This window comes from Pipistrellus hanaki (assembly GCF_964339955.1).
Source record: "Pipistrellus hanaki genome assembly, chromosome: 3".
NCBI lineage: Eukaryota > Metazoa > Chordata > Mammalia > Chiroptera > Vespertilionidae > Pipistrellus > Pipistrellus hanaki.
In genome coordinates, this window is record NC_140505.1 from 40,649,793 (window position 1) to 40,673,647 (window position 23,855).

Genomic DNA, 23,855 nt, shown 5'->3' on the forward strand with positions numbered 1-23,855 from the left:
TTCTCTGCACTGAAATTAGCAGTATCTCCTGAATGCAAGTGCCTGAAACGCTGCTGCTGAACACTAATATTTTATTGATAATATTCTGATCATTTATTTGCACTCTATTGGAAGTCTGTTGAAAGCACTTGGATATTGATTCTGTCACCAGTATATTAATTTTCTCCAAACCTGATATCATTAGTAAATTTAATGAGCACATTTCCTTTCATTGTGCAGATCTTTGATAAAAGTCATGAACTAGAAAACATGGTGGAGAACAGCTACCAGAGGAATGACATTAGACATCAACCTCTATGTTGATATCAACACATTAATCAACCACTAGCATATGACTGTTCAGTCAGCCACAAATCTACTTGTCTGTCCTGTCATATGTTCCACATTTATCCATCTTCTTCACAAGGTGAAAAATGCTTGCTAAATTTTAATTACACAATGTCTGTAACCTTTCCTTGAAGGACAATACACACTGAGCACAGATTACGAATTAAGAAATCAGTATTTTGGCCCAACTTTCTACTTGACAAGGAACTATCTCAGCATGTAAGAGGTTTCTGCTCAACCACTAAGACCATCAAGATGGAAGCAAGGCCAGCTTGTATGAGTTAACCTCAATCATCTTATTATTTCACTTGAACTCATTTTGCACACTTAGGTAGAATCCTATTATCTCCATAATTTTCCTACATTGAGATATTCATTCTAAATTGTCAGTTTGAAGACAAATCTATACAAAGAGAAGCATAGGCACCCTGATTTATAGCAACTGTTAAATTTAGCGCATGTTCTTTCTTATAAAACAAACAGTCCATGGGTTCCAACCTGGGATCTAGGGAGAGTCAATGAATCCTTTCATAGGATATAGCTAATCAAGAGCTCTCAAGGCAATTTGACATTTGTTATATTTTTTCTTCTGAAATTGCACTATATTTATTTTTGTTCTGTTTCATTTTCTGATTATGTTCCTGTTGGCATTAGAATATTATCTTAGGAAATATTATTTTTATGTAGTGGAAACTATAGGATTGGGAGGAATAATAACACATAAAACAATATAATATGAGATAGAATCAGCTAGATAATTTGGAGGGGTAGGGATGTGTATAATTGAAAACCAACAATAGTTCAACAAGTGAATTATACTAACACTACAAGTAGGTCAAGTAATGTAATAGAGTGAGGAGCACTGATTAGCTCAATCCTGTGTCTTATTTCCTTTCTTTATCCACCAATAAAATTATTTCTTCAAGAGACAATGGACATAGAGAAATTGTAGAAACCAAACCCAGGCATAGGGAGATGAATACAATAAAAATTAGACTCTGTGGGGCTATATTGTCTATACTCTAAGGAATTTCATTGAATCCCAGTGTTAGCAAGAGAAGTCAAGACAAAGAAAATAAAGAGGGCTAGAAACTAAAGAAGAAGAGTCAGCATTCTAACAAGAAAGAAATAGCATCGCTCTCCTCTTCATGTATCCTGGGGTAGATTAACAAAATCCCAGATGCATATCTATAACCTACACCAGTTCACACAAAACAAAACACTAATGTTACAGGTTTGTCTTTCTAAATAATTATAAAATTGGTAACTTCATATTCTAATTTTAAACTTAAAGTGATATTAAAACATGTTGCTTATTGCTTTCATGTTAACAGCATGATTTTTGTTTTTTTAAAAGAGGTAGTTTTCCCAGATAAAATAAATGAACTTTTGAAGCTTTGCCTCCAAATTTATTACAATGTCCCAGGTTTTAATTGGGATTGCAAAGTGTTGAGTTTTGCATTAACTCTTTTTGGAGCTGAACTTATTTTTCATATACTTTAAAATCTTTGTTCTTTGGAATTAGTACTAAATTCATCTAATCTACCTTGCAACCTGAACTGTCACTTGCTTTCTACTAAAAGCTTTGAAATATGATCAGGAGATTTTATCTCATAACGGATTTGCATTGTTTAGCAAATGTGATATTGTCAGAGTACAAAAAAGCAACTGTAATATTACACTGTTTATCAATTTCTGCCCCACTTATCATTCTCATCATGTTATGAATTCCTCCTAGCAAAAAGCTGCCTGAACTTTGGACTGATTACAGAAAGCTGCTTCTTGACCTTGACTTCTTTCACTCTTTATTCTTCATTGCCACACATGCTTTAAGAAAACACTTGTCCACTGAATTAGACTCTGACATTGGAAATGTTTATAAAGTAAATAACTTAATTTCAGCTGCATGTTCAGATTAGGTGGTGACTTCTATGTATGCTAATCTGGAATCATTTTTTCAGCACAATGATTGCTTAGCACATTTTATTTAAAATATACATCAACAGTGTATGACAAATGTAATTAAAATTGACCATGAAATGCATAAAGATGTCCCATTGCTGTCTGTGGCTTTTGCTAAAAAGCTTATAATTTTTTAAATGCTTTCTGTCTGCCTTATTGGTTATGGAACACAAATATTTAATAATGTAGGTCACTTGTAATTTGAAAGGAATAATAAAAGTTCCAAGTACAAGGAAACATATTTCATCTCCTCTCAATTAGTTTTTAATTCAAATTCAGTGAGGTCTTCCCTACAGCGCCCTATAAGGCAAGGCTCCTCTTCCAACATTTTATGTCACCCTCCTCATTTTATTTTTCTTTATAGTATTTCTTACAATCTACAAAATTGCTTATTTATTTTATTAAGTGGGCTTTTATATATTTAAGTATATAAAAGCCCAGTGACTGGAATGGCCAGAATGACCAGAAAGACTGGTGGCTATGACATGCACTGTGGCAGCCAGCCAGCCTGATTCTGGCCTCTGATCAGCTCTCTGCCAGCTGGCCTGGCCCCCAATCGCCCCAACCCTTATCAGGGGTGGGGCTGGCAGGACAACAGCCTGCGGCCCTCCCCAAGGCCAGCCCTGCCCATGGGCCCAACTTGTGCAGGACATCTTGCACCGGGCCTCTAGTTGGATTATATACTCAATGCAGAGTTTCCTTAGTGCTTCAATGTGCAGTGCCTGGCACATAGCAGATAATTGATATACATCTGAAGAATCAATCAATAAAAAGGTACTATGATAATTTCTTATGAACTTTAACAGACACAAAACACCACATTTTCCCTTTATATATTAAAAGTATAATTCTCAAGGGCCACATTTGTTATGCTTATAGGGAGAGAAAACTCATATCCTACTTGGTTTGCTTCTCTTATCTGTTGTCCAGGTAGAAAGAAAAAATGTCCATTTTTAGATCTCTAACAATTTCCTAATGCAGTTATGCACAATTCAACTAATAGGAAAGGCCAGGTGGACTGTATCTTTCCCACTCCTCGTTACCAAAAGGAAATTTCTGAGAGGAGTTTCCTTTTGTGTCATCTTATCTCTGACCTGCAGATTGGGCAACCAAACAGAATATCACTGTCACTATATCTCAATTGAAAAAAAAAAATGACTATTAGCATTCATAACTATTATATATGTATGTATGTATATTATATATATATATATAATTCATAACTTTTATATATAATATATACATGCATATTATACATAATTGTTATATGTATACACACCATAATTGCGGAACCTAAAATTATTCTGAGTTCTTTTAGAGGAGACATGAGATACAAAAGCATGTTTTACATGAACCAGAAAATTCATAAAGCAGTGACTTACAAGCGGGAGGATGGGGAGGGAAGAAGCATATGCCTTTTATAAGCAAAATCAGAATCATTAGAGTCCAAATTTGCTTTCCTTTTCCTTCAAAGTGCCCAGTTCATAACCTGAGATTTTGATAAAAACCCTCATAAGGGATGCTTTATATTCCCTTTTCTCTATTCTACATCCCCCTCCCCACCACCACCACTCCTTTATTTTTAAGAACCATTGTATATGAGAAGGGTTGATGATCATAATTTTAACCATGGCAATTGCCTGAAGAATGAAAAAAAAAATGCTGACTTCTCTGGGTCTATTTTAAAGTTATTTCTAAGTGGATATATGGAATGATTGGTATATGGATTTTAATTTGTTTTAAAAGTAATTTGAGAAGTTCTTGTCACAGAAGACTTAGAATTATAGGAAGCCAATATATGAAAAAAACAAATTATGTCAGACAATGACCCAAATCACTCTTTTATGGTCACTGTGCTTACAGAAAACTTGATCATCAATGTGCAAAGCCGGAAGAGATGTTCTGAAAATATTCTGAAAATAACTGCTGTCTACTGTGAACCAAGGATATCCTTTCAGACATTCCATCAGTCATGACTATATATTGAAATATCAATATTTGGCAGGCTTTGAGCCATACTACATGAATCATGGGTATGTTTCTTAATTTAGATGGCATCATGTTGATATTTGCAAAAGATAAAAACAGGAAGTAGACTGATATCACAGGATGTAGCAAGTCCTTGTCAGAGAAGTAAAGAAGACAATAGTTGCAGACATCTCTCTTCTAAAGATATGGACGACTTCAGTGTTCTGGGCATGAGTTTTAGGTTGCTTCAAGTTCTAAGGTCATATTATTCTAAGTATATTTTTAATGCATTTCTGTTTGAGGATGAAGGAAAATCGTATCTTGGAAAAAGCTTCAGGACTATTAGCACCATCAAATACCCTAATAAAATGTCTAAAAATTAGTATAATGCTTTGTCCAAGCTATCTTCTAGAAAGTATATTATAAATCAACATTTTCACAAAATAGAAAAATTTTACAGTAACATACTCATCCATTTAACTTGTCCAGTATTAATGCCTTCACTGTGTTTTTTCCCCCACTAATTAAAAATATTTATTCACTCTTGCTTTCTTTTATTAAAATCGAATGTTCTTCCAGATTGAAAGAAATCTATCTTGACTGGGATCCTAGTACTTACAAATAATGTTTTGTTCAACTCCTGTGAACCAATCCTAGCAACATATGCAGGAAACTCTGATGCACACATCCATAGTGAACAGCAGAAAGAAAGAAACAGCTGTAGTTTCAGGGAAGAGTAAAAGTCAGGTTTATAAAGAATGACTATCGTGGCATCTTAGAAATTGTAGAAGGTACATTCAGCTCATTCCCTAGTTCCTTTCCTGTCTGCTTTCTCAGAAATCCATTCAAACTTCAATGGCATACGTGCCTTGCTTGGTTTTGCTAACAGAAGTGGGCATTTCTATACTAAGAAGTCACTTCAATATATATCAGACTAAACAAGAATCTTAAGGGTGGATTTTTTGTGACCATCACCATTTCACAAATGCATGTACAAGCCATCCAAGAAATGAATTTAAAGATACATTTAAACTGCTAAATGCGTCAAATTCATTTGTCATGGCAGATAATAGCATATGGATATGTTAACGTGAAGCATCACACATTTTAGTTCTAAAAATTAATCCATATATTATATTCTCTTGATTGTGCCTGGTATATATTATTACAGCTGAGAAATATGTAATTATTATGCAAAAATGAAGATGAAACATGCCCCATCTCTCTCACCCCTATCAATTACCAGTTATTTAGACTGTTTTCTAATCAATACTATATTCATCACTATCATTAAAGAACAGTGGCATGCATTATCTTCAACTGAAAATTATATTGTAGTGTATTAAAAATAGATGTCTGTATATGGCAAGGAGACACATGAGCAACCCCATTACTCACAGTTCAAAGATGTCAGGGTTGCTGGTGCACATATTTAGGAGATTACAAATTGTTGCAAAAGTTTCCCACAGATTTAAAGTTTTGATATATAGCTATTTTGAAATTCCTCACATTTATCTCTAGTTTCAAGGGAGCTATTAGTTTCCTAAGGGTCTGGTTATATTAATCTACATGTGACTGTCTGGGTCCCTGAGAGCCCTCGAGGATGTGGTATGTGTCTTCTTTGGCTTGCAGAGATGATAAACTCTTCTGAATCCAAATGCGGTCCCAGAGCTGAGAATGCCTAGTGTGTGACACCCTCCTTACATTTCATTCCATTTAAGGATGCAGCAATACTCGTTTTAAGGTGTCACTGCAGTTTACAGAAGGGACAGTCTGAGGCAAATAAACAAGACCCTGAAGCAAGCCATTTAACTTCTGGTAAAAGATTACCTATATTTTTCATAAGTAATTACCTAATGAGTGGATGTACAATAGATACCTAGTAGATGTAGAAATGGCTCACATGAGCAGTTGGGAACTGCATGGCACAACCCAGCCATTCATATAGGCTGTCATACAGGAGTATGCCCTGGAGAGTGCCAAGGAAGCACTAGTAATATTAATAATGATTATTATTTTATTTTCAAAAACTGACCAACCATTAAACTTGGAACTAGAAGAGTTAAGTGGAAACACATTTAGCTTTTCAGCTGAATCGATTTCATGAAAGACCTGATAAAAGTTGACCAGAGTCTGTCATCCATCCCACATCATTTTCTATGCGACCTGGTCCCTGCATAACAACCCTTTGCAGTCCTGAGTGCAGAACGCATGCATGCATAAAATAGTCAGTATTTTTCTTTGAATTGTAATCAGCCCTATACTTTTTACTTTACAGTAGAAAAATGCAGCAGTAAGTAGTTTAATTAAAATATAAATCAGCATTGCTCAGTGGTTGAGCATGTTCCCATGAACCAGGAGCTAATGTTTCCATTCCTGCTCAGGGCATATGCCAGTGTTGTAGGCTCGGTGGCCAGTAAAGGGCATGCAGGAGGCAGCCAACTGATGTTTCTGAATCTCTTTCCCTATTTCTTCCTCTCTCTTAAACCAACAAAAGTTTTAAATTGAAAAATATATAAATGATTATCACCCATGGATACTTGGTAATAAAAATATACATATACATATGGACAAAATATATTATGTCAACAGAAATACACTGTGTTAATCTTAAATTTGAGGGGAAAAATTAAGGTCAACTCAATAAATATATTAAGGAAAATATAAAGTTTGGGCTACTGTAATTTAATGTGTTATTTATTATCTGTTGAATCTCTAAAAGATTTCAAATTGCTTGTAATACATTTTCAACAATTACTAATATTTTCATGGTTTATCTTTACAAGTTTTGTTGTTCTTTGTTTCTTATAGGGAAAGAATAAAGGAAACATGTTATTTCAATAATCAAGCAATTGGTTATTTTGTAAAATGTTAATTATACTAGAACTCATTTTCATGTGCCTATTTTGGGGCCTATTAATTGGCTCGTTATTTTTAGCTTTACCATATCACCATGCACAATTTGTTGATTTTATTTTATTTTTAAAATATATTTTATTGATTTTTTACAGAGAGGAAGGGAGAGAGATAGTTAGAAACATTGATGAGAGAGAAACATAAATCAGCTGCCTCCTGCTGGGTATGTGCCCGCAACCAAGGTACATACATGCCCTTGACTGGAATCGAACCTAGGACCCTTCAGTCTGCAGGCTGATGTTCTATTCACCTAGCCAAACTGATTAGGGCAATTTGTTAATTTTAAATAGACTATCTTTGAAATTATTCAAGTGAATTATTAACACCTTATAAGCTTAAGTTTTGCTTTAGTAAAAAAGCAGTGAAAAACCTTATCAAAAAGGAGATGGTTCTGAATACTAAGTTCCCAATAATAGAGCAGGGAGTGGAATTTCAATCCATCAAAAATACAGATGGCTGTAGATGCTATCCGCTCCTACACATGGAAGAACAAGTCAATTTACTACCCACAGTGCTCAGGTTCTACCAAGGCTAGTGCTGTTAGCGTTTCTGTTTAAATGATTTACTAACATCACCGGGAAGCAATAACTCTGTAATTGTTCCCACTTGTGAGATCCTGTGAACATGTTTTAATTATCAACAAAAGTAGTGCAAATTCAAAGTGATTTTAATTATTCCTAATTTGAGTTTTGAAGAGCTCTTTATGGTTCATTCATGGTTAATATAATTTGTGGCTTTTCTGTGGGATTCTGAGTATTTAGGAGACTTTCTGTTTTCCACTAAAACAACATTTTCTCATTTGCGACCACATGGATGGATCTTGAGAATATCATGCTATGCGAAAAAAAAGTCAGACAGAAAAAGTCAAGAACCATCTGATGTCACATATATGGGGGATATAAAACCAAATGTAAAAAATGAACAAGCAAGACAAGCAAATAAACAAAAACTCATAGACACAAGGCAACAGTATGGTGGTTACCAGAGGGAAGGACGAAGAAAGGAGATTTTACTTTGGGCGGTGGGCACGCAATGCAATATACATATGACCTATTGTAGAATTGTACACTTGAAACCTACATAATTTTATTCATCAATTTCACCCAAATAAACTTAATGTTAAAAGGGAAAAAAGAAAATTAAACATTTTCACTTTCCAATTCGTCTTTTCTTGGGGCCTAAAACTGCAGTATTCTGAACATCTAAAAACCAAGGTACAACTGTTACGAATTTAACAACAAATACTTAAAACTGGCTAAATTTCTTATGTTGACTGGGGGCCAGTAAAATATGGGTGTTGATGGCTTATTATTGCAGACATGAATGAAGGGGAGCCAAGAATAACATCCCTCCTCATTTCATCAGTTCCAGGGATAATGGACATGTCTCTTCATCAACCATTCCCTTTTCTCCATCTCACTGAAAGCAATGCCACATAACAGATTTTCTATGTCAGTCCATAATCACGGATGTGTTCCTGCTATTATTTCTCTTTGTCACATTGCTTTGCATGTGTTCTCAGCAACAATATTCCTGATTAGCAAAATGTAACAGTACTACAAGTTAGCCTCAAAAGCTTTCCACCTTTTCCAATCAACTCTCCCAAGATAACTAAGCTACTTACCCTCTCAGAAGTTCTTTCTATATAAATTACATATGTGACTGATCAAATTTCTTCAATATTTTACCCCCAAACACATCTAAAGGACTACCCATTATTTCACATTTGGCTTCTGCATGTATTGTCCTAAACCCATTGCTTCATGTCTGTAGGTCTCACAAGTGAAGAGAAGCAGAGGGACAATGGAGAAGGGAGGGTTGGGAAGGAGTGAAGAATTAGGGAACCAGGCTAAGCAAGCCCTTGCCTATTTAGCTGACATATTTGCCAGTCACTGTTCTTAAACATGCTGGTGGTTCTACATGCTAATGGTAAGTAGAAATGCCCTTAGCTTCAGCTCCCCAACTCTTCTGTCCCCAACCCTATTTTTTTTATTGCTTTACATCACACCAGGCCTTTCAAATATATAGTGAAAAGAACTATAGTATATACAAGTTGAAGATTAAAAAAATTAAAGTAAAATTAAAGTAATTTAATTTTTTTAATTAAAGCCTCTACCCTCAAGTTATTAAGTTGTAGCTCTTACAGGATAATTTGATGATAATTTAATGAAATGATGTGCAGCATACTGATAAATGATACAGAATCTTGTAAGTGGGAAAGTTTGAATGTTTTAGTGGACAGAGGTTTCACATATCCAGGTAAGTAAACACCAAAGAGGCTTTTCTAGTGCACAGTAACATTTCTGTCAAGATGAACTTGTGAATGGTAATTTGTGTTGTTGTTTTTTAATGGGACTTTGGTGTCTATAACACATTGTCCATGCTCCTTATATAGAAACTTTAACTTAGTGTTGAATAATCATTTGGGGCATGCTCAAAATACAATAATATAAATAGCATCCCTTATTAATGGTTTCCTGGAAAACCATCAATCATGTCTTCTTTCTGATCAGACCATTCTTTGATACATTAGGAATTCTAATCTGCAGAATGATTAGTTCAGAAAGCAACTTTTTCTCCACTAGCACAGATAGGATTGGTAAGAAGGCACAGCCCTGAAATGTTCAAGTGGCATAGCTGAGGGAAGTACCTGTTTACCTCTTACAATAGCCACACAGAAGAAAAGCTGTAGTCAGCCCTGGCCAATGTAATGACCTCTCGCCTTTAAGTATAAAGTGGCTAGACAAAATTGAGATGTTTCATAAGTATACTCAGACACTGGATTTCAAAGAATCAGTACAGAGGAAATAATGAAAAATATCTCATTAATAATATTTTATTGAGTACATGTTTAAAAGATATTATTTTAGATATATTGGCTTAAAGGAAAAATGTTAAATGTAATTTTTTCTGTTTCTTTTTACTCTATGACATGGCTACAAGAAAATTTAAAAACTGTATACTATGCTGCAGCAGCATGAATGGGACTGGAGAGCATTATGCTAAGACCATGGTCGGCAAACTGTGGCTCTTGAGCCACATGCAGCTCTTTGGCCCCTTAAGTGTGGTTCTTCCACAAAATACCATGGCTTGGGCAAGTCTATTTTGAAGAAAAGCGTTAGAAGAAGTTTACGTGTAAAAAAATTTGGCTCTCAAAAGAAATTTCAATCATTGTACTGTTGATATTTGGCTCTGTTGACCAATGAGTTTGCCGACCTCTGTGCTAAGTGAAATAAGCCCACCAGTGAAAGAAAAGTACCAGATGAAATCACTCATTTATGAATAATAAAGAACATTATAACCTGATGACCAAAAAGATAGATACAGAAGCAGAGAAACATCAAACAGAATGTCAAATTACAGCAGGAAGGCTATGGAGGGTAGTAAGAGATTAACCAAAGGACTTGTATGCATGCATATAAGCATAACCAATGGACAAAAGACACTGGGGGGGTGAGGGCATGTATGAGAGTGGGGTGGGGGGCAATTGGGAGATATGGACACATGTAATACCTTAATAAATTTTAAAAAATTTAAAAAAATGATATATGTGACTTGCATACTATATAACAAAGAAGTAATATGCAAATTGACTTTCACACCCTCACACAAGATGGCTGCCCTTATGTGGTCACAAGATGGCCGGCAGGGGAGGGCAGTTGTGCGGAATCAAACCAACAGGGAAGGGCAGTTATGGGCAATCAGGCTGGCAGGGGAGGGCAGCTGTGGGTGATCGGGCCAACAGGGGAAGGCAGTTGGGGGCAATTGGGCCTGCAGGGGAGCAGTTAGGCATCCATCAGGCTGGCAGGGGAATGGTTACTGGGTGATCAGGCTGGTAAGCAGTGGTTAGAGCCAATCAGGCAGGCGAGCAGTTGGAGCCAGCTGTCCCGGATTGTGAAAGGGATGTCCAACTGCCAGTTTATGAACCAGCAGTTGGACAGCCACTGAGGGGTCTCAGATTGGAGAGGGTATAGGCTGGGCTGAGAGATGAATTTTGTGCACCAGAACACTTGTTGCATTTATAAAGGGCAGCCCCGCTATATAAAAAGACAGGATTTAAGTGATATGTCTGTGTCTGTGATAAACCAAAGAGGGCAACTTTAAAAAATATATTTATTCAATTTGTTTCAGAAAATGCACTTATACTCTTAATAAGTGACTGTGCTACAGAAAATATATACTAAAAGATGCTCTGCAGCTTGCTAAAGTCATAATAACTGGTTTGATTGCTCCAACACTGGGAGCCTAATGACAAAACCCAATGATTGCCGGCAACACAGCACAACAATCTTTTTAATCATATCTCAGTTAGCTCTAGAAGATTCTCATTTTAGGGCTCCCAGGGGTCTTATTGCTGGTCTTTTTCACTTGAGATAAACAAAATCCTGGTTCTACATTCATCTTCAATATGTGTTTGTTGCTGTGGTGGTGGTCTTAAAAGCTGCAGCTGTTGATAGGGTTGTAGGCTGCAGACATACCGGCCATAAATGTTATCCTACAACAGCACCATGAAAAACATTCCTGTACTGAGCAAGGGAGCTGGCCTCCCACCTGCCAGAGACCTGCAGGGACACCTTGGCATTACTTAGAGAAAGTGTAAGATAGGGAGATAGAATTTTTGGCTTTTACCCATCAAAATTGGAAGACAGATATGTAAGATCTGGCTATGATAAGGAAACATTTGAAGATTGATTTTTGGGGGGACCTTATTTAGACTGGATAAAATGATTTGCATATTCTTCATTTAGTCCTTTGTTCACTTATTTATTCACCAATAATCTTTTAATAATATATTTTATTGATTTTTTACAGAGAGCAAGGGAAAGGGCTAGAGAGTTAGAAACATCAATGAGAGAGAAACATCGATCAGTTGCCTCTGCACACACCCTACTGGGATTGTACCTACACCCAAGGTACATGTCCTTGACCAAACTCGAACCTGGGACTTTTCAATCTGCAGGCTGACACTCTATCCACTGAGCCAAACCAGTTAGGGCTATTCACCTATAATTTATCATCTATAATGAGAAAGATGCTAGAACTACAGTGATGAAAAATATGGTATCTTTGCATTCACACCCCAAATCACTTTCTTTATTACTTGTAGAGTTCATTTTCTCTCAGATACTTCAATTTTTAGAATTGATTGTCAAGATTCTTAAGGGGTAAACATGTTGATAAACATCAGAATGCCCTAGCTTGGCTTTCCTCACTTTATATCTAGGTCCCCTTTATGTGAATATCCTATATTCATATACAGTCCATATACATATCTATAATCCATATGCATACCCTATAGCATATCTACCATTGGTACACATATCTACATCTACAACTATGCCTCTACTTAAAACATACACCACATATTTATGATTGAAAAATGTAATACTCTAGCAACTGTTCTAGTTATAGGAAACAAAGTGATATAATTAATATTCTTAGAATAGATGTATAGCCTCTACATCATGTAAATATAAACTAATTACTGTTAATGAGATAGGATTACTGAGTCAATTTCCAGTGATAAAAGAATGCTCCATGACAGGAGCTGTACTCTACCTAGAACTAAGGACTCAGCAGGCTCTTCCAAAATCTCCCCTAAACCCCATGGCTGTGGTTAGCAAGGAGCTGATGATACTGCAAAAACTTTTAAGAGTGTCATGATGTGGTATGGCCATGACATTTCTTATGGGCATAAAATTTGGATCCAGAAATAGCCATAAAAGCTAACTTGCTCTTTCATTGGCCCTAGTTCTGAATCTGATTATAGAGAAAATAGCTCCCCCCCCTTTTTTTTTTTCCTCTCCCAGTAAAATGTCACACAGAGAACAGACATCATAACAATCTTCAGCACACTTTCTACTTCACTGTATCCTGTGCTCCCCCACAACACAGCACCCTGGGTGCAGAGGAACAGCAGAATCTACACTGGGTCTGCCCCCTCAGCCTTTATTGTGCCCTGACCTTTCAGGAAGGAATGTTGTCAACAGACTGTAATGGCCCTCTCAAGTTTTACCACAAATTACACACTCCAGCGCGGGGTGAGGTCCTGTTTTCTTTCTTGTGCAGGCCACCTGCATCTAGTAAGTCACTCCCAGGTCATCAACTTTTTGCCTAGAGAAAGGTCGCAGTTAGAGACTTTCAGGTTCCAAAGGTAACATTTGAAGGCTGACAGAATAAGAAACGGCTTCCCTCCCTTCCCAGCATCTCTAGGCTTACTCCTCTCTCTCATTGCCTGTTCAACCTGGAAACCGGCTGCACAGTAGAATTAACTCAGTGTGCTCTAAGACTATTGACAGCCTCAGGCATGGAGGGAGCTTTCCCAAGCACACCAACCAGAGGCACCATCAAATGTTTTCTTCAATGAGCTCTTAGGCGGGCAATGCCAGTGAGTTACAATGGATGGCCACAGAGCAAAGGGAGGCCTTGGGTGAGGGCAGTGCCTGCTAACATCTCTGCTGGGAAAGCGCAGGGAGTAGCCTGAATCCATTCAGGGTCAAATACGCAACAAGGACATTTGTATAGTTTTGAAATGTTCTGTTGAAAGAAGTAAAGCAGGTAAGAGTTTGTGTGTGATTTGCTGTTATATGTTTCCACCCAGGTCTGTTTAGAAGGAAGCTGAACATTCCTTAATAGATCCATCTGTCTTGTTCATTCTAAGTGTGCTATCCCTTGCACTTAGTGAATACACGGTATAGGAGTTTGGGGATGAAAACCAAAGACAGCTAGCTCTGTCTTAAAGATGGTGAAGAAAACCATGCACCAAAATATGATTGTTTAAATAAGGATGTTATTTTTTTAAATGTCTTTTTTATTGATTTCAGAGAGGAAGGGAGGAGAGACAGATGGAAACATCAATTGATCAGCTGCCTCCTGCACGCCCCCTACGGGGGATCTAGGCCTCAACCAGGAATGTGCCCTTTATCGGAATCGAACCTGGGACCCTTCAATCCCCAGAGTGAAGCTCTATCCACTGAGCCAAACCGGCCAGGGCAGTTAAGGATGTTATTGATATGTATCTTACATACAGAAGAAATCACATCCATGTCCAGGTAAGTGAACAGCTTTCAGAGAAAGAGGTAGAACATTCCTAGTATCACAAAACCTTTTTCTCCCCAATCCTCAAGCCCCTAATAAGAGATTCCCTTTTCACTTTATGTGAATGAACTCATACAGAGAGGGCTCTTCAGTGTGCTTTCTATGGCCACCATCATGTTATGAGATGTAGCAGCTTTCTTGAATGTAGCAATTGTTCAGGCATTCGAATTGGCCATCCTTGAAAAGTTGGGAGGAGGGAGGCCACTGGATGGCTCCCAAGGAACTAAAGCAACTTTGGGGAGGAGGAGGGAGGGAGGGGAAAGAAGAGGGGATGTTGCTGATTTGCAGATCTCCATGTAAGTGACCTTAGAAGGGCTCAGAAATTTTCTCTGACATACCCTGAGGAAAGGAAAATAGGATTTTAGATTAGATTTTATAAACTTCTACGCTGTAATATGTGGACAAGGTCAACACATTTCAAAATTGTTTGGGTGAACTTTTTCCCATCTGGTTTGGGTTAGGGAGGTTATTGGCCTGGGAGTTTCAAACAAGGTGGAAACTCAAAGCCAATTTTATGGGTGTGAACTGAAACTGACAAAGAGCTATTTCAAACAGTCTGGTAGAAACTGGGGGGAACCTCCTAAAGGTCTGACACGAATGCACAGACATAAATATGTTGCTGTACTCCATGCAGGAATCCGAGGGTTCAAACAGAGCCACCAGGAAGAAAAATAAACAGCCCCATAAATGGGCATTGTTTTGCTAGAGAAAAGTTATGCAGATACATATATAAGGAAAAGTGTATGTAGATAATATATGGAAAAGGTTTTGATTTTGCTTCTGGGTGGATCCATTATCTTTGATGAAGTAAATGGTATCCTGGGATATCTAAATATAAACAGGGCTAACTTCAGTTAAATATTCAGTGGGACAAAATGAAGAGCTCTAATTAATACAGGCGGAATTTTAAATATTTTCCAAGGCCCAAAATTGCTGGTTTGCTTGAAAAACTAAATGAAACGGAGTGCAGTTTTGTTTTTGAAAGTAACAATTTCACCATTAATCAAGTTATTGAATAGTGCATCCTTGAAAAACACTGAATTTTTTTTTTATTTTTTTTGAATTTTACTAATGTCTGATTAAAAAAAAAACGATTGTTATAATGATCGGTAATGTGCAAGTATGAACTTGTGTTAATATTGCATCCAGGTGATGTGACCAAATCCTCCCTAAGCATGGAAGCCCTTTAAGGAATGTTTCCCATGTATTTTCATTTCTCCGGGATCAAATTTATTCATTCCCTTTCATTTCAATCTCCATAACTAGATATAGCAGGTTGGAAAGAGTCGAATAGCATTCCTGCGTTTCTTTAATCTTCCCCTCTCCAGTTCTGCTTATTGGAACAACCTATAAGCCAAAAGGAGTTTCATAATAAGTAGCTGGCTTATCACCTTGGTCTTTCAGAAATCTGTTTAATGCCTTACAAAAGTCAACTCAAAATTAACTAAGAGCATCATATCACAGATTACCTATTGTCTTTCTGACACTTAAAAGTCTTAAAAAAATAGTCTTTATTCCCATCCAAGAATGTTAGGTGCACTTGACCTCATTGCATATTATTAAACTATTTCTCAAAAGTTTATGAAATTTTCAAATGCTAATTCAACTCTCCAGGGTACATTTATACTTTAGAGGCAATTAAAAAATGACTAAATCAAGTTTGTTCAAGAAAAATGTTACACAACACTGTTTTAAGGCTTAGTATTGAACTCTATGGATTATATCATTAATGAGCAAATCTTATCTTTAAGTGAACTAAGGTCATTTTTTAATGTTAGGTTTCATGGATGGACACACAGTCTTATTGTCTATAGAACCTTAAATCTATGAGTGCTATGTGAGCAAACTTTTTGCAGAAGGGGATAACAACATTTGCATTTATACTAGTACAAACAGGACATCTTCAAGGGATGATTTTCATCATGCAGCTATGAAATCAAGATGAATTGCACATTGATGAATGATTGAATCTTTAAAGCGATACACCAAGAACACACAATTTTGTGTAAATAAATCCTAGTAAGTGATTCAAAGTACAACATAACGTATCAGAGAAAAGAAATATAGCAGATATTAGAAAAAAGATATGTTCAATCTTTATTTCTGAGATTATCTTTAAATCTAGTCATTAATCACTGGAAAACTATACACTAAATTAAAGTCAGCTGATAACAAAAATTGATGTATTTGAGATCATAGCAGGAATATAATTTCTCCCCTATTGCTCTGGGAATTTAATTTAGAAACTCCTCCTGAAAACAAAAGTATGAGATGAAAAATTCATTGTTCTTTTCTTCCTCAGATAGTTTATCAAGTTAAATTATGAGATATAAGTGACTGAAGAGCTTAGCCACATGATTTTACTACAACTGTTATCCACACAAATGATCAACAAATAGCTGTTTCCGAGAGTGACAATAAATTCTGATGAACAAACTTATATACTTTAGTTTTTTTTTAAAGATGAACCAAAAAGGAAAAATACCATCCCCCCAAAAGCAATATATCTTTAAACTGAAAGTGTATATCTGTCACAAATCAAAAATAACTATAAGCAACTGCTGTTCTAATATGGATGAATCCAGTTGGGGAACCTGTAGCCTGTAGTCAATATGGCTATTGCCATCAGTAAAAGCTTCTTCAATTACATTATCATTTCTTTATTGTGGAAAAATATCCACTAAAGAACTAAGCATATCCATATACCACGAACTATCTTCCTTTAATTATTTATAATGATGGCTCTTGTCCTAAAATCACAAGGTTTCACCCATAAGATTTAAAAACGAATATAAACTATTCAAACACATCAGCATATCTCTCTCTCTCTCTCTCTCTCTCTCTCTCTCTCTCTCTCTCTCTCTCACACACACACACACACGCACACACGCACACACTTAAATTAAGCTGAGTTGCCAGGCAAAGGGAAGAGATCTATTATGAGCATGAAATTCGTGTACTGGGGGGAGGAGGGGAAGGGGATGTGTGTCCCTCATCCCAGGCTGCACCCTCTCCAATTTGGGACTCCTCAAGGGATGTCTGACTGCCCGTTTAGGCCCAATACAGGACTGCTAGCTCCCAACCTGCCTTCATAATTGCCTCTATCTGCTTCTGCCTGACAGCCTCATCATCCCCTAACCACTCCCCTGCCAGCCTGATTGATGCCTAACTGATCACCTGCCAGCCCAATTGCCCCTAACTGCCCCCCTTGCACACCTGGTGCCCCTCCCAATTGCTCTCCCCTGCAGGCCTGGGTCCGCCCACCCCCAGCTGCCCTTCCCTGCTGGCCTGGTCATCCTCAACTTCCTTTCTCTGGCAGCCTGGTCACCCCTAACTGCCCTCCCCTGCAGCCTTGATCACCCCTAACTGCCCTCCCCTGCAGGCTTGATCACCCCTAACTGTCCTCCCATGCAGGCTTAATCATCCCTAACTGTCCTCCCTTACAGACCTGGTCCCTCCCCTGCTGGCCATCTTTTGGTGGCCATCTTGTGTCCACATGGGAGCAGGATCTTTGATCACGTAGGGGTAGATACCTTGTGTGTTGGAGTGATGGTCAATTTGCATATTATTCTTTTATTAGATAGGATTGATGCCTGGTGCACAGGTGGGGGCCAGCTGGTTTACCCTGAAGGGTGTCTGGATCAGGGTGGGAGTTCCCTTGGGGCATGCATGGCACAGCCTGGGCGAGGGGTCTGTGGTGGTCTGCAGGCCCATCATGTCCCCTGGCGACCCAAGCGGAGGTCTCCACAGGAGGATTAGGTGTGGTGATAAACTTAATGTGCATAGAATTATATCCCTTGGCTTCAAAAGTCCTATTTCCCTTAATTCAATCCTGGAAAAGGTGCAACTGGAGCTGAGTCTGATGTACCATCAGGTTAGCTATAGCCCGTTAGTCCATTGTGTGTGGAATACCATGGCTATGTAGACAAATGCAAGTGTGGGAAGTTAGGAGATACTTATTTTTCTTAACGAAGAAGTTAATTTTCTAGCCTCTCTTGCTTGCTTGTACTTGATTCCTGGCTTTCAGGGCTCTCATGCATTTGTCTACATTACCATGGGATCCCACACATGATGCACTAATGAGCTACTCTTAGCCTGATGGTACACCAGACCCAGCTCCACCATAAAACAGAAACTCTGGACATTGGCTTTGCTTCTAGCCCCAGTTGCACCTTTTCAGGACGGAATTAAAGGAAATAGGACTTTGGAAGCAAGGGATATAATTCCATGCCGATAAAGTTTTCTACCACGTCTAATCCTCCCGAGAAGGCCTCCAGAAATTCTTATGCCAGCAGTAGCCCAAGAACCCCACTCCCACTAACAAAGAAGAAAGGCAATCCACACATTTCTCCAATAACATAAAGATGGAGGTAGATTCTCTCGTAGACCCTTCAAAGGGAGCACCATTATGTGATACCTTGATTTCAGATTTCCAACTTCCAAAAATTTGAAAGAATGAATTTCTATTGGTTTAAGCAGCCTAGTTTGTGGTGCTGAGGTGTGCCAGCCCTAGGGAATGAATACAACGTATATGTCAGAAAGCAAGAGCAATGATTTTCCTTGCCCTTGTTTAATATTTTCAATAAAAATATTTGTACTAGCTTCATTATGAGTATTTAATAACAGGTAATGAAATAGATTTATTGATATGAGAAAAAGTATTGGACACCAGTAAGACCTGGACTCAGGCTAAAATGTCTCACTTCCCCCCCCTGTAAATAAAAACAAAATTAAGTAATAAAATCCAGTAAAATATGGAGTTATTTGTCATGTTACTCTTTTTTAAGTATATTTTATTGACACAGAGAGGGAGAGGGATAGGGAGTAAGAAAAATCGATGAGAGAGAATCATCGACCAGCTGCCTCTTGCACACCGCATACTGGGGACGTGCCAGCAACCAAGGTACATACCCTTGACCTGAATTGAACCTGGGACCTTTCAATCTGCAGGCTGACACTCTATCCATTGAGCCAAACTGGTTTCGGCTATCATATTACTCTTATTTGGGTCTGTGGTTGGTTTTGTTAAAAATGCCTCAATAATTATTTGGTTGCGTAAATAAATACTAGATATAGAATATAATGGTGTATATAAAGGCTGAATTATAAATATATGCAATAGGAAAATGTATAGAAAGACAGTTTCAAAATAAGTATTGAACTGTTAAAAACAGTTATACTTGAAGGACAGGCCAATAATAATATTTTGCCCTAATTTTTGAACTTTTGTTTTTGAGTATTTTTTTTGTTTGTTTGTCAAAGACCATACTTATATTATTTGTTTGTTTTTATTTTACAATATACAACATAAAGCTATTATCAGATTATTTTGTTTTTGAGTATTATTTCTATTAGGAAGCAATAAAATAATCGCTATATGTTATTTATCATGAATGTAGCTAATTTAGTCACTTTAGTAATCTGCTTTATATGATACATATTCCAAAACAATGAGTAATAAATAAGACTTAGAGAAGAATTTTAAATATTAAAAATCTTAAAAACTTTATTTAAAATCTATTACAAGAATAGATTCACTATTTTACTACTTTTCTACTTTTCAATGGGTGTTTTTGGCCATGTGAGCAAAAATAATTAATAATAATAAGTAGCAAATGATCACTTTGCCATTTGAACGATATGATTCATATTATTGGTCCCCTGGGAATACATATTAACATGCATCCTATTAGGTTACTATGGCTGATTTTCTCTAGATACAGCCAAAACTGAAAGCCTTAGGGATGATTTAAAAACCAAAATAGCAGTACATAAAAATTGTATTTTATAACATTTTTGTGCTTAGAAAAGTAAACAGGTGTGTTTTCTTGCAACAGAGCTGCCTTAGTAAACACAGGAGCAGAATTTCATTGAAATACTTCCAGCTGTGTTAGGACCATCTGTTCATCCTTTTTAGCTTTAATTAGTGCTCGAGACTTCCTTTATTTCATTAATTCATCTGCAAACCCTTGCTTGCATTTTGCCCTCTTTATGGATAAAGAAGGAGAAGGTCTGAACAAACTAGAAATTCTAAGCCATTCTTTTTTCTAGTTTTACTTTAATCAGCTGTCCTAAAAGTAAATGAAATCGCTGCTTTTAATAATAATAGCAATTTTCCATCAAGTGCACTAATGCAGCATCATGTCATAAAAGCAATTCCAGACATCATTCAACATATGCTTACCAGATGATGAGAATTTTAACCACATATATTTGTTCCATCGTGGCTTCCCCCATGCTTTTTAAAAACCCAGTGGTAAGGGTTGTCCACAATGAAGTCATTTTCTAAATATTATAATTGCATCCGAGGGCTTTCAGAGATGTTTTATTTTCACACTTACACAATCGGAAATCAAAGTAAAACATTAGAATTTGTTTCAATAAATTTTATTGTTTCAATAAAAGCAAGTAAATATACTTCCAGTGTGAAGGTACACTTGACCTTTCCTTTCTAGATTAACTATGGTATTCAGGTTGAACTGTCCTCATTTGAAGAGTTGTTTTCCCTGAACGTTTGCATTTCCCTTTTACCTAACTTTGTATTTATCTACAACAGTGCTTCTCACTTTAATGTGCCTATGGGTCACCTGGGAATCTTCATGAATGATGGTTCTGAATCTGTAGGACTAGAGGGGCCTTCAGCGTCTGCATGTGTAATGTATCCCAGGTGATAGCAGTGCTGTTGGTCTGAGCACCCTGACTAGCAAAGCTGTAGTGTACGTATTACTGGTAGAATAAAACATAAACACCTGTAAGGGCATGAAGTTTGCATTAAGGGGTGTTAGATTAAACAGCTTGTTGTATCTAAAAATTGGCACTTTCTGTCATTAAATATAAAACTGGTAGTTATTCCTAATCAATTCCAGAAGACCTCTCCTTTCCTAGTAATCAGATAAAAATCTAACACATACACCGAATAGAAAAAGTGTAATGAGAATTCTTCATGAAACACATGCAACAAAGTTGTTTTTAACTGTCGTGCTAAAATAACAAACAAAGAAACAAAGGCACATTGATTTACTTTCTCTCCCATTTCAGTGTCCATGTGCCTGTTAATCTCCTCTTCTTTTTTGTTGCTGAAATTATTATTTATGTTCCCTGTCTTTATTCTTGATTAGTCTTGCCAGTCATTTGTCTATTTTATTTTCATTTTAAAGGAACCAGATCTTGCTTTATTATCAAGTCCACTTTTACTATTTTCTAGTCATTAAGTTCTGCTTTTATCTTTACTTATTTTCTTCCACTTAATATTTATTTAATTTTGTCTTAGTTTCTAGAGTTGACTACTTAGTGTATTTACTTTCAGTCCTGAATATTTTCTACTAATTGCATGTATTGTGATTTTTAAAATCTTAATTGTGAATTCATATTTTGGATGAAGTTCTTATATCTCCATTTTATAAAATGTTACAACTCCTGTTTTGAATTGTTCTTAATAAAACACCTGGATATATGTCTTACAGATTTGTTTTAGAGAGATGACAGAAACATGCATGCATATATAGATACTTATTGGCTAATAAAAAAAAAATGAATACACAGTTTTATTGCATTATTAGAGGCCCAATGCATGAAATTTGTGCAGGGGGAAAGGGGAGGTCCCTCAGCCAGACATGCACCCTCTCCAACCTAGAAGCCCTCAGGAGATGTTCAACTGCCAGGTTCAGGCCTAAACCAGCAGTTGGACATCCCTCTTACAATCTGGGACCTCTGACTCCTAACTGCTCACCTGCCTGCCTGCTAATTACTCTGCCTGCATGCCTGATCCTACTAACTGCTCTCCCCTCTGGGCCTGGTTGCCCTATTAAATTATTTTTAATCTCATCCCCTTCACACACAATTGTATTTGACTTCCGTATTGGCTTTTCCCTTTCACACAATTCTTCTCTCTCCTTTATGTAATACATTTTCCTACTGACTCATCATTTTTAAAATTTCCTTTCCTCCTTATTTCCTACTTCTGTTCCATCATCCTTCTCCCCATCTTTCGCCTATCTTCCTTCCCTCCCCACATTCCTTCTGTCCTTTATCTTTACCCCTATTCTCCCTCCCTTTCCACCTTAATTTTTTTCTTCATTTCCTCCTTCAGACCTGCCTTGCTCTCTCCCCCATTTTTTCCTACTTCCCTTTCTCCTTAAAGCTCTATTGCGTGTCCTTTAATTTTTTCCCCTGTCTCTTTCTCATCCTACCTTTCCCTACCTTTCTTCTCTACTTACTTCCAGTGTTTTAATATGTATTTACCTACCTGCCTAATTATTCACTATCATTTATCTATTTTTTTCTTTTCTAACTCCTACTTTTAAAATTTGTTCCCACTATACAACTATACTTCACTTTCATTATAGCTTCTAGAGTTCACTCATACATCCTCTTTCCTTCTTTAACTCTGTTCTCTACTGACTCCTTTATAAAGTTCTTCCCTCCTTCCTAAAGCTCCCATTTGGGGGGTTTGTTAACCCCCAGCTGAGGGCTCAGCCCAGTCAGGTGTTCACCACTCCCCCTTCCTTGGTGGTCTCCATCTAATCCTGCTCCCATTCCCACCCTGGGACACCCGGCCCAGTGAGGGTGGCCAGTCCCATGCAGCCTGGGCACTTCTGCTGCTGCCACAAAGCAGGAGCACCTATGCCCAGAAGGCCTCAAACTTGTCCACCACTCAGTCGGATCCATGGGCACCTCCCACCCAATGGCCCACACCAGGGGCCACTGCCCTCCTCCAGCATCTGGGTGGGGCTCCAGCCCTGCCCTTTGAGGGGTGCATCTGCTCCCTTCCCCCGCAGTCACCACCCCCTTCCACATGCAGCCTTGTGTTTCCTCTCCTTTAACATTCCTGTGTCTGTTTCCAGTTCCTTTTCTGTATTTCTTTTCTCCTCTTAGCCTTTCTGAATGCAGGCCTGCCTTCCTCTCCCTCTCCTATCTTATCCCCTCCTATCATACCCTACCCTATCATACCCTATCTTATCCTAGGTCTTGCAGATGCCTGAGCCAAAAGCAGGGATGCAGCCCACTGATTCAGTTGTGATGTGATGCTGTAAGGGGTAATTTGCATATTTTTCTATTATCAGTATAGATGGCCAATTAATGCATTGTACATGTTGATACTTATAAGAATTTTTTTTTTAACAAATTCTTTGTAACTTACTATACAGCATGTTTTTTTTAAAAAGCTTGGATGGAAAGCTTATATTTTTCTCTCAGCAAATATAAACTGAGAAGGCATAATTGGAAGAGAAAGACAAAGCAGAAGAGAATATATTAGAAACACTGGACAAAAACTACCCTAAAGGATTCCAAACAAACAGTATGCATAGTTGATTTTTTTATCAACTCTCAAGGAGCAAATTTTCCCTTATTCAAGATGTCCACATAAAAAATATAAGCAAGCATGATAGAAAAAACCATCATAGATCAAACTACTATTACTTAATAAACCAGGTACTCACAGCCAAAATAAAATATTGATATGCAAAGTGATATTAAAGAAATAATAGCTATGCTCATATAAAGTTATTTCAGGAATACAAATATCATTTAACCTTAATAATTTCATAAGTGAATTTCACATTAGAATATTCAAGTAGCAATAA

The 23,855-nt window shown here is 37.3% G+C and overlaps 1 protein-coding gene across 1 annotated transcript in view; it reads right to left on the reverse strand.

Moving 5' to 3' along the window:
* The window catches only part of GPC6 (glypican 6), a 1,067,089-nt gene that overhangs the window by 623,177 nt on the left and 420,057 nt on the right, over positions 1–23,855 (reverse strand). The window lies entirely within an intron of this gene.